We start from the raw sequence: 12,418 nt of genomic DNA on the forward strand, positions 1-12,418 counted from the left end.
TTCTCTAGGAGCTTGTAGGAGCCAATTACATTTAAACTCCCACACCAGTCCATGGGATGATGCCGCCCACATTTAAGGTGGGTCTTCCAACCACACCCTAATCTAATAATCCCTTATGGGTATTGCCAGAGGCTTGTCTGCTATGTGATTCTAGATCCTATCAAATTGACAGCAGCAAGCTTACACCCCAGGCCTGGTAAACCTGTTCTCTTCTACGTAATTATTTTCTGTTTTTTGTTTGTTTGTTTGTTTTTTATCTTTAGACCATGGACATCCCATGCATTTACAAAGGTACTTTTTGGGTTGTTTTTTTGTTGTTGTTGTTGTTGGTGGTGGTGGTTGTTTTTTTTTTTTTTTTTTTTTTNTTTTTTTTTTTTTTTTTTTTTTTTTTTTTTTTTTTTTTTTTTGACAGGATTTCTCTGTGTCAGTCCTGGCTGCCCTGGAACTCACTCTGTAGACCAGGCTGACCTCAAACTCACAGAGATCCGCCTGCCTCTGCCTCCCGTGTGTTGGAATTAAAGGCGTGAGCCACCATCACCTGGCACAAAAGAACTTTCTGAATTATCATTGTGCCCCAGAACAAGGTGTGAGGAAAAGAAAATGTGAAGGGGACCGCCAGGGTTAGAGCAGGGGTTCTCAGCCTTCCTAACGCTGCGACCCTTTAATACAGTTCCCCACGATGTAGTGACCGCCCCACACATAAAATTATTTTCATTGTCATTTCATAGCTAATTTTACTACCACTATGAATCATAATGTAAATATCTGAGCTGCAGGATATGTGACCCCGGTGAAAGGGTCGAGACCCACCGGTTGAGACAGCTGGTGTGGACAGCTGCTGGAAGACTAAGATGTAGGATGATGGTTGGGAAAGGCAAGTAAGAGGTGTGATATCAGACAGAGCCCTCATTCCAGCGGACATGCTTGCTTAGGGGCCACACCTAGAGGAATGCAAGGACAAAGGAATCTGGTTTAAAAATGACCAGCAGGTCATATTTTGCATTGAAGACTGAGATAAGCGTTTGCCTTGAATTTCCCCAACTCCATCACCTTCGAAGTTTATATTCTGGTCCAGTCAGGCCTGGTGTTCCTGTCATCTCTAGCTTCCAAAAGCCTGGGTTCGAATCCAGCCTTGTGCACTTACCAACCATGTGGCTTTGGACAAGGAATCAAATCTCGCTAGCTCCATCCCTCCCACAGACATCGTGAGAGATGATGGCACCCGCCTTGTGTGTCTGACCTTCTCCAAATCTGCTCCTTGCCCTACCCTTAATCCAATGAGGGCACCGAGTAGCATAGATTAAGCACCCACCAGGCATCGGGTACCTCCACAACCACCAGTGTGCCTGACAACTGTTACCCTAGCACTGGGAAGAGATCTGTTAGAGATCGTATGGGGCTTCATGGTTCTACACATTGACAGCTGTCCCATGAATAGCCATAGTGTTGGCTTCCTTGGTGGGCAGATATTTGTGGCCCTGGTCCTCATCCTTGCCTGGTCACAACAGTGAGAACCAGGCACAGATGTCTCTGGTGAGGCATGTGCTGTGTGTGCCTTGTCCCAGGTCCCAGAGCTCCCCAAGATCCCAAGTGGCCACTTTAATTGTGAGTGGCCCTTGCCTGGTCCTGTGAGCATCTGAGTTTGCAGACTCCAAAGTGTGGGCACAGACCCATCCTTCGGTGGCTAGAAACACAATCAGTACTGCACAAGGGAGGCAGGGTAGAGCAGCAACCGAGGCAGGAGAGAGCAGCCACATAACCACGCCTGGAAGCAAAAGCAGTCTGCTTCTCTGAACGCCACTGCTGGGAGCCAGGCGCATGACTGATTCTGCCTCCCAGTTCCAGGGCGTCTCCTACGAGCTGGTAGTTCCAAAGAGAGAGATCTGTGCCCATGACACCTCCATGGCCACGTTTTTTAAAGGGTATCACTCTCCACCCTTGACCCAAAGTCAAGAAGTACTTCCCTGCTGAGCTTGCACTCGAAAGTGAGCTTCATTCATAACTAAATACTGGTTGCTAGGGAGACAGGTGTTGCATGCTGTGGATGGATTTCTGGTGGATCAGAGGGTGCCCCATTTTCAGTTTGTATCTCTAAAGACCTTCTAGACCGGGGGGGGGGGGGGGGGGACGGGGACGGGACCTTTAAGAGTTCTCTTGTTAGGAAAAGAATCAAACTACGATTGCTCAGATTGCTCAGAAGTGTGGATAAGGAATTTGGGGGCTGCACTGATGACTCAGTAGGGCAAGTGCTTGCTTTGCAATCATAGGACCTGAGTTCAGATCCCCTATTCCAGTGGAAAAGCCAGATGTAACAGCATCTGTGTATAATCCTAGCACTAGGGTTGCGGGGAGGTGGAAAAAGGCAGGTCCTGGGGCACTTGCTGGCCAGTGAGTCTATACAAAATGACCAGCCCAGCTGGGCTCCGCACGCACAGGAAAACGCACTCAAGTACATGCGCACACACCACGTACATACACACACTGCACATGTGCATAGGAATCAATTAGGCAAAAATAAATGGATAAACTTTTTAAAGACGTGTGGTTCGATCTAGGAGAATAGTCTGATTTAATCCACTCTGAGTTGTCTTGATTGATAACCGTATCAGACTCCGTGTTCTGTCAATGACGAAGTCCAGCCAAAGCCTGGGGAGAAGAGACTGCCTCCTGTTCCCTACTCCCTGCCTGCTTTGTTTTCCAGCGTATAGCGTATTCTGCATGTATTTCCACAGTACACGTTGCTCCTGTCCTAGCCAGGGTCATCTTCTGTTGCTCAGTGCCATTACCCCTGTGACAGAAGGAGGGACCCATGTAGTCTTTAAGACAGTGTGTTCTGGGAATTGAGTGACTATCTGTGGTGACAGACTTGTCTCATCTCCGAAGGAGACGGGAGCCTAGCGGAAGCTGTGGGAAGGCGCCAAAGTCGTTCTCATGAACCCAGCACACACAAGGGCCAGAGAAGAAAGCAGATCTATATCAGGGGTTGAGGTAGGGAGTCTTCTGGGAAGAATTCTCTACATTGGGTTCTGCAGGATGAAGAGGAGTTTGCTGAGTAGAACAGGGAAAAGGTCCAAAGCAGAACAAGGAAATAAAATTTCTCACAGCTGATCTCAGAAGGGTGAGACCAAGGAGAGAGCAGAGTGAGGTCTAGATATTCCCACAATCCCCAGAGATCCTGGTGGATGCTGACAAGCTGTGTGTCCAGGCTGCAGGTGCTGCTTGTCTGTGGGATCACACTCTCAGAATCAAGGTGCAGAGCCCAGCCAACAGGCTTTGTGAAAGGGACACAAGGTGGGAAGACTCTCAGAGCTAGCTGGTGACTGGTGCCAGGCCCTGTCCTGGGGACCGCACTGGTCACCTTCCATGAGTTACCAGTATTCCGTGATGCAGGTGGTCCCACAGGAAGCAGGCTGTGTGCTTGATTCCTGCTGCAGCTGTGACAAATACCAAGAGTATGGGGTCTTCAAACAACACACGTTTTTTCTCTTACAGTTCCACAAACTGGAAGTCTGAGGGTGTTTCACGGTTAGGGCCAACTTCCCAGTAGAAATGGGTTCCTTTTGAAACTCTCGGGTATCTGGGGTTTCCAGAAGCACCCATAGTCTTTCCTTATGATGCGTCCTTCAGGAGGGTCAGCCACTTGTCCTCCTGAGTCCCTCCCTTGGCTGTCACATGGTCTTGCATCTCTCTTGTTCTTCTTGGTGAACTCCAGGCTCACGTGATGTTCCACAAAGCCATCACTTCCAAAGGTATGACTCCCTGCAGCAGAGAAGCCCAGCAGGGTTGGCCAGAGAGGGGCCCACGTATCCCTGGCAATGCAGGACTTCCTGATTTGTACGCTGGCAGGGCCTCTCCTCGGTGGTAGGGCTTTGTGGCAGGAGAAGGCCTCCATTGTCTGGGTGTTCTGTGACACTCATGGTAACATAGATGATGGATGTACCCAAGTGGAGTCGGAGTGGGCAGCACTTGCCCCTCTCCAGCTAGCTCGGATATTCAGTGCCCACCAGTTCAGGTGCAAGCAAAGATCCATATACCTTTTTGTGCTTGTTTTAAAACAGCCACCATTTCAACCAAGAGGTAAAGCTACGAACATTGGTTTTGCTTCTGCTTGGTCAGTGAGTAAGGGGCCAGCCAATGGGTTGGGTAAAGTCAGAGACAGGGCCTGATGTGTAACAGTCTTGCAAAAGAAAATTATAATGGAAGACAGAAGATCTGGGCAGGAAGGAAAGACAGAGGAAGGAATTGACTTGAGTCTGTCTTCCCACTGAAGCAACAAAAGCAGGAAGCAGGCAGCTGCCCTGTGGTCTGAGCCCTGGAATAGCAGAGCCTCTCCCAGGGCTGCGTTCAGAGGTTCAGAGGTTCAGAGGTTCTCCCAGGGCTGCGTTCACCTGCTTCAAAGGGCCTGGCTCCAGCTCAGAAACACTGTGCCCTGGCACCAGGCACACAGGTAGAGGCAGAGCAGGTGAGATGGCTGGTGTGTGACACAGAGCAGGACACAGAGACTGCCACCTGAGAAAGGGAGCCAGGGCTGGTGGGAGGCAGGAACACCATATGACAAGGTATCACAGGGACATGTAGTCAGAGGGACTTCCTAGCCATAGGGACATCTCCACTGGCAACAGTGGGATGATAGAGCCCATGACGGTTGGGGCCAGAAGAGACAACATGGTTCAAGGAAGGGTCTGCCTCTCCCAGGCAGTAGAGAGACCTCTGCTCCTCCAGACAGTCTGTTCAGGGACAGCCCTCTGATACCCCACTGTTGGTGGAGTAGCTTGTGACCTTAGGACCCCAGCTTGAATGACACCCGGAGTCTTGAACAACAGGACCACACATCACCATATCTTGTAGATGTCCCCCTCAGCTCGAAGGGCTTCTTGCCCTAGTTTTTTACCCATGCTGGCAATCCAGTAGTTCCATCGCCAGGAAGAGGTGACTCTGAGCATTAGGTGGACCTGGCTATGGATCCCGACTGTCTCTAAGGCTTCAGGCTGGCCCCTCTAAACCACCTTCTCATCTGCCAGCAAAAGTAGAGATGACACTCAACCAGCAGCCTACTAGATGGCTCACATTCAAAAGTTCAAGGCTCACTACATGCAGAAGCTCCAAAGTTGGCGGGTGCTGCTCCCAGGCGTGAGCTCTCAGCCATCCATCATTCAGAGACCGTGTGCATTATCCAGACACCGACCACTCTGCTATTTTCCAGACACTTATCTTTAAGTGATTAAAGTGATGCTCATGCTACAGCGTCATCCCGAGCCATGTCTACAGACGCACAGATTTAAGACTCTCATTATATTTTAACAACTGTTTCAAATACCCAGCTTAGGGCTAGAGAGACAGCTCAGCGAGTAAAGTGCTTGCCTCGCAAGCATGAAGACCTCAGTCTGAGCCCCAGAACTCATGTAAAACTCCGGGCATGGTGGCACACACTTGTAATTCCAGCATTGAGGAGACGGACGAGAGGATCCTTGGGGCTCACAGACCAGATATCTCAGCCTTCCTAGAGGGCTCCAGGCCAACAACAGAGCCTGTTTCCAAAAGTAACAGCAAGGTTAATAGTGCCTGAGGAATGATGAGGGAGAGAAAGAGAGAGAGAATCTTAGCCCACTTTACAGAAACCATGCTCTGACAATAGGTCATTATTGAGTTTTAAAGAAGCAGATAGGAGGGCCCTCCATCCCCAGCACACCCCAACTTTTTGTATAGGTGAGCCAAGGAACAGGGAAAAATAAAGTAGAAAGGTTAAAAGTCAACCCATGGAAGTCTCTGAATTGCCAATAGCCTTTCTGGGATGTCAGGAAGATTCGGTTCTTAGGACTGGGTCTGTCTCCCATCAAGACCATGGTATAGGCGACAATCTGAAAAGAGATGGGGTGACCTCCCTGATGTGTGCTGAGGACTTGTCATATTTCTTATGGAGAGTCAAGAGAGGCTGTTCCCCAAGCTTCCACTAGAGAGAGGGATTAACCTCTTCCTCTCTGTCCATGGTGAAGGGCTTTCTCTCCCTCCCTCAGTCTATCAAGCCTAGACATCACTTGCCTAGAATGAAGCATAGTTGTTCTTCTGTATCTACGTGGGAGTGGTTCCAGGACCTTCCCCAAGGCCCTCACTGGTAAGAAAATCCAAAGCGGCTTAAGTTCTTAAGAAAATGGAGGAGAGGGAGAAGGGGAAGAAGAGGCAAGTAGTCAACACACATCTCCTGATGTACTTAAACCATCTCTAGATGACCATTGTCTTCAAATACAACTCAAATGATGTGTAAAAAGTCATTTCAAGATGTCATTTAGGGAGTGAGAACAAAGAAAATGTTTGAGAGAGCTCACCATAAATGTAAGGTTTTATAATCTATGTGACTTGTGATTAGTTGAATCTGTGGGTGTATAGATGTAAGGTTTTATAATCTATGTGACCTGTGGTTAGTTGAATCTGTGGGTGTTCAATCCACAAAGCCAGACAACTGAATGTCCTTGCTTCTGGAAGAAGTGTCCGGTGTCTCAGAAGTGACAGTTCCTGGTCAGGGAGGGGAAGGGGGTAGCTGTGTCACCGAGGTGACAGCCTCTCTGTAACACACAGTGGCAGAAGGATTCAGAGAAAACAAGAAGGGCTTGGAATAGCTTCCCCTGCGGGCCTAAAGATGGCATCTTGGTTTCTTTCCTTGATTCTGTGATAAAAAGTACCTCGTTGAAACCAACTTGAGAGAAGGGTTTATTCCAGCTCACAGTTCAAGGTTTAGCCCATCATGACAGAGAAGTCAAGGCAGGACCTGGGAGCTGCTGGGTATACCACACTCACCATCAAGAAACAGAGAAATGAACGTATGCATGATAGTGCCCTGCTTGCTCTCCGTTCTGCTCAACCTAGGAGATGGCCTGGCCACAACTAAGATGGGTCTCCCCACATCCAGTGACATGTGAGAATACCCTGCATTCCCAGACCCATCATTCAGGAAATTCTAGATTCTCAAGTTGACATTTCTGGCATGCAAGCAATGCAGGTTTTGCATCTAAGAGAACACGGGCCATTGCTTTGGTCCCCTCCCTATGCTTCCTTCTGGCTGGACCACTTAGATTCACAAGCATCCCCTTCTGCGTCCTCCATAAAGAAGACACTGAACTTGAAGTATTGAACTTCACCCCAAGAGGGCTTCTTCCGTAGATCAAGCACTGTCTTGTTAGACCCTAACCCGCTGGCAAGAGCCACTATGATTCCTTCCGCCACAGAACGTGTCCACACATTAGTAAGGCTATGAACTAATTACTGGGCATTAATGTGGGGCTAGGAAATAAATCAGAGTCCCTTGTCGATTTAGCATGGAGGAGTCAGGAAGGGAAATGGGATACCTCTCACCCAGAGCCCAGAGCAAACGCCTGCCCTTCGGAGGGACCCAAATGCCGCAAGCTCACGAGCTCCAGGCGCCCCCACTTTGGGATGACAGTCCAGGGGAAGTAAGTGCTCTCACGATGAGGCTGATGAGATTTTAATAGCTGGACAGATGGCTGGGAGGGGGGGATAAAGAATCAGAAAAATGAGGGAAAACACTTGTATAGCTTTCCTTCAATTAAAAGCGAGACAAGAACCTACCATGCTGGGAAGATGCATCACCATCATCAGTACTGTCAAGTTGGGTGTCTTCTTCTGAATAACTGCGCGACTGAGCGTCAATTATAAACTAGCGCAGTCGTCACAAACCAATCAGAGGTTAGAAATGCCCACTGGCTTCCCATATAATTGCTGTTATTTTGTTATCATTTGTTTTTCTGTGGCCATCACTATGCATGCAATCTAACTTACATAGGGTTCTTTCCCTGCCCATCTTCTCAAGGTCACTGGGCTCCACATCCTACCTCTGAGACACTAGCATTTCCAAAGATCTAGATCAAGAAACCTGGGAAGAAGGATAAAAATGCAAAGAAAAGGAAAAACTTCACATACATTTTAGGATATGTGTTTGTATGTGTATATATATGTATGTATATTTAGTATATATATATTAGTATATATTGAAATTTTTATGTTATTTTATCCTCACCATAACCATACAGACCCAGCTTTAAAATCTCATTTTGCAGATGACGGAACTGAGTAGCCAAGAGACTAGATATAACCCCCTTACACAGCTCACAAGTAGAGGTGGGACTGGCTTTGGGGTATCCTCTGTCCACTTCCCTGCCATCAGCATAAGAGACTGGGCCCCATATCATCCCCGGGTATGAGCCAAGCTGTAGGAACTGCCCCCTCTCTGTCGGGACAAGTGAATCGTCTCTGAGCATACTTGACGTTTTTAAAAGGACATCCAATCCCACGGGAATTCTGCCTCCTCCCCTGCCTGTGTCACAGGTCCCGAATGCAATTATCACCCGCCCTCGATGGCTGAGCGAGGGATGAGCAGAGAGTAGAGAGAGGGTAGGCCCCATGTGCAGGCAGCTGCAGAAGCCTTCAGTGAAAGCAGGGATGGACCCTGTAGGAGATGGGGTGACAACATTTCCCACTGCCCAAAGATTGTCTGGGTGCCATCGTGCAGGAGGGTTGGAGAGGTGCACCGTTTCCTTCATTCCCTTCCCACCCTTCACTCAGACTTACAGCCCCCCCCTGACATCATGCATAAAGGAAGCTCTGGACTTGGGGTGTTGAACTTCACCCCAAATATATTTAACACAGACCCTTGTCTATGTAGCAGTGAGCAGACTGTAGAGGGGGATGTAGAATACCTCCCAGGGATACCTGCCCTTCACAGATATCCATGTACTGCCAGTTCTCTGAAGGGATGCTTCAGATGCCCCTCGGGGATGACATGCCAGAGGAAGCAAGGTCCCAGTGATCATCCTCTTACCGTGGGCTGGACTCCAGGAGCTAACCCAAAAACCATGTTCCACTGGATTCCCACCCATGCTGTATGGTGTAATTCCCACAGATTGGATGGGAAAGTAACCTCCAAAAAAGTTGGGTGACATTAACACAGTTCTCTTTCTCCCCGATGAGCCATCAGAGGGGCTGGGTATTAAACTCTGGGCCACTGATGGATTCCCAGCACGAAAGACCATCAGTGTCCAAGTTTGATCTCAACCAAAAGGAAGCAGTGGGCGGGGCCAGGGTTGTGTCAGGAAGGAGCAGCCCGGAGTCTGTGGACGTGATTCCTCGCTGCCTGAAAGGTGAGGACCAACATTAACTTTGTGAGCACTGAAGGGGTGGACACTGGGCAGCTCTGTCTGTGAACGGCCTGACACCAGTTCAGAATGACTGTCGGCTCAGATGGAAACGTGATTGAACAGAGAAACGCTCCTTGCTTCGGCTGCCATTCTCTATGTCGCTTCTAGCAAGCAAGGTCTGCATGACTTGTTGGGCCTTTGGGAGTATGCTGTGTGTCCTCAGAGGCCACAGGGTTAAGACAACCTCAAGGGAGATGGTGGAATGAGAAGAAAGCTGGAGGACAAGGGAAATTGAAGGGGAGGAAAGTCGCAGCTAATATACCCAGAGAGAAGACAGATAAACATTTGAAAAGTAAAAACAAGGGGGCTGAGTGTGGCTCAGTGGGTAGGGCGCTTGCCTAACAAACATGAAGCCCTGGGTTCAATCCCCAGAGTCTCCCTAGAAACCAGACATGGTGCAATGAATCTGTAATCCTAGCACTTCAGCAGTGGAGGCAGGAGATCAGAAGTTTGGGGCCATCCTTGACTTGGTATTGTTTGAGTCCAGCCTGGAATACAAGGTATCTTGTCTCAAAAAATAAAGTGAAATAAATAGGGAACACATTTCTATTTTTTATTCTTATTATTTCCAAAGACTTCATTGATAAATAAAGGAGCTGGTGTAGGTGAAGAGGAGGCAAGGTGAGGATGAGGGTGCTTCAGATGTGGTCATTGTGATGAAGGTGGTACCTCTGAGTATGATGTGATGATGAAGGTGGTACCTCTGAGTGTGATGATGGTGCTGAAGGTGGTACCTCTGAGTGTGATGTGGTGATGAAGGTGGTACTTCTGAGTATGATTGATGTTGGTGCTGAAGGTGGTACCTCTGAGTGTGATGTGGTGATGAAGGTGGTACCTCTGAGTGTGATGATGGTGATGAAGGTGGTACCTCCAAGTGTGATGATAATGATGAAGATGGTAACTCTGAGTGTGATGTGGTGATGAAGGTGGTACCTCTGAGTGTGATGTGGTGATGAAGGTGGTACCTCTGAGTGTGATGATGGTGATGAAGGTGGTACCTCTGAGTATGATTGATGATGGTGATGAAGGTGGTACCTCCGAGTGTGATGTGGTGATGAAGGTGGTACCTCCGAGTGTGATGTGGTGATGAAGGTGGTACCTCTAAGTGTGATGCTGGTGATGAAGGTGGTACCTCCGAGTGTGATGTGGTGATGAAGGTGGTACCTCTGAGTATGATTGATGATGGTGATGAAGGTGGTATCTCTTAGTATGATGTGGTGATGAAGGTGGTACCTCTGAGTGTGATGTGGTGATGAAGGTGGTACCTCCGAGTGTGATGTGGTGATGAAGGTGGTACCTCCGAGTGTGATGTGGTGATGAAGGTGGTACCTCTGAGTATGATTGATGATGGTGATGAAGGTGGTATCTCTTAGTATGATGTGGTGATGAAGGTGGTACCTCTGAGTGTGATGTGGTGATGAAGGTGGTACCTCCGAGTGTGATGTGGTGATGAAGGTGGTACCTCCGAGTGTGATGTGGTGATGAAGGTGGTACCTCCAAGTGTGATGTGGTGATGAAGGTGGTACCTCTGAGGTTGATGATAATGATGATGACTGGGGCAAAGGCCAAGGAGAAGAAGGTGATGATGGCTTCTACAACTAGAACTACTGTCATCACAATAGTGAACATTCAAAATAATTCTTTGCCATATCTAAAACTTCTCATCTGTGATCCCTTCATTTTTGGAGGAAAACTCTGGGTTTCCCCAAACATCATCAATTCCTAATCTTAATCCCAGGTGAGAAGGGATCTGGCAGCTACTCTGTCTCCATCACCTACACAGACAAAGAGGGAGGAATTCATGAGCAAGGTTGGGGAAACCACAAGGTTAGGGGTACCACAAAGCTCCCTCAGTCTCCCTCCAACCAGTTTCCACCACTCCATGCTTATCTGCATCCCTAAAAGTGACAATGCTGAGCAAACTTGAAATTTTTCCTAACTGTGGGTAAGTTAAAATCATTTGTGGCATGCATTTACTTCATGGAAAGGCCACGGAAAGCCATTTTCAGTCACCTCTTAAAGAGTCCTACTGACGCGGGGATGGGAGGAGAAGGTGCTTTGGGTTGGGCATTGGGTTCTTTCCATGAGTTCCTACAGAGAACCTGAACCATTGAACTGCCGCCTGCCACACTTTACCATAGCAAATCACAGGTCATTTTATTTAAAAATGCAAGCACTGATAGATAGGCAGCCAGCAAAATGATTTCTTTAAAAATAACCTAATAATGGAATCTCAGTTGAAGGCACAGGCAGCTGCATGCTTCCTCTGGCCATAGCAGGTGCGGCTGTAATTGCCTGCGTTGCGTAGGGCTGGGCTGCGAACTGTAATTGGGAACACTGGCATTGCAAGTGGCCTTGACATTTCAGCAGTGACCTGTCAGGCAAGCCCATGGTGGGAGCAGGGTTCGAGAAATGAGGGAATTGGGCCAGCTCTCTGGGAACACACCTGGGAGAGAGGAGGCCATGCCAACGTGAGGCTGGGCCTTCCCTGAACTATGGAGTCGGGAGCGGTGTGGCCTCGGGGAGAATACTGACTGGTCCAGCTCCAGTTTCTGTGGGGAAACAGGGAGGAGGAACAGGTGTGATGAAGAGCCTGGGGGTGGAAGCGAGGTTGGGGCTGTAGCGTGAGAGCTGAGAGTGGGGGGTGATGGCATTGCATGGGGAAGGATGGAGGCAAACTGGGTCATGTCTTTGTGGAAATGGCACGAGAAGTGGGTCAGAACGGTGGGGGAGAAGGCTTGAGAATTGGGCCGAGTCTTTGGATAGAAGGGGGAAGTGGGTCAAATGTGAATGCGTGTGGAAAGAGGGTAGGGAGAAGGTGATATTGAAAGTGGGTTGGTTCCCTCTGATCCAAAGGGAAGCAGGATGAGGAAGCAGCTTGGATCTGCAGCCAGGGTAAAGGATGAAGCCAGGAGGCTCCGGTCACTTCCTCCCAACCCCATTGATGTGTTGGCTCCTCTCATGGACTGTTAGACTTAAGTTACCTTGCTCACTCTTACCCGGTATCACGAGGCTCGGCCACAGCAGAGCACCGTTTAGTCTTCGGCACTTAGCTAGCCAACCCACATTTGGATGTAAGGAAATAAAAATTCCAGAACTTTCCATGGCCTTATTTTGTCTAGGACATCAAGCCTGGGTACAGTCACTCTCCCCTTAGCCCAGTATATCACCACATTGGCGACCCACTCTCCTCCCTCCGACTGCTGGCATCA

At 48.7% G+C, this 12,418-nt stretch overlaps 1 protein-coding gene across 1 annotated transcript in view; it reads left to right on the forward strand.

Annotated features, from left to right (window-relative positions):
- The window catches only part of Cacng2 (calcium voltage-gated channel auxiliary subunit gamma 2), a 125,085-nt gene that overhangs the window by 11,609 nt on the left and 101,058 nt on the right, over positions 1-12,418 (forward strand). The window lies entirely within an intron of this gene.

The sequence above is a fragment of the Alexandromys fortis genome, unplaced genomic scaffold (assembly GCF_014885135.2).
Source record: "Alexandromys fortis isolate MF-2015 unplaced genomic scaffold, M_Fortis_MF-2015_v1.1 scaffold_157, whole genome shotgun sequence".
In the NCBI taxonomy this organism is placed as follows: domain Eukaryota; kingdom Metazoa; phylum Chordata; class Mammalia; order Rodentia; family Cricetidae; genus Alexandromys; species Alexandromys fortis.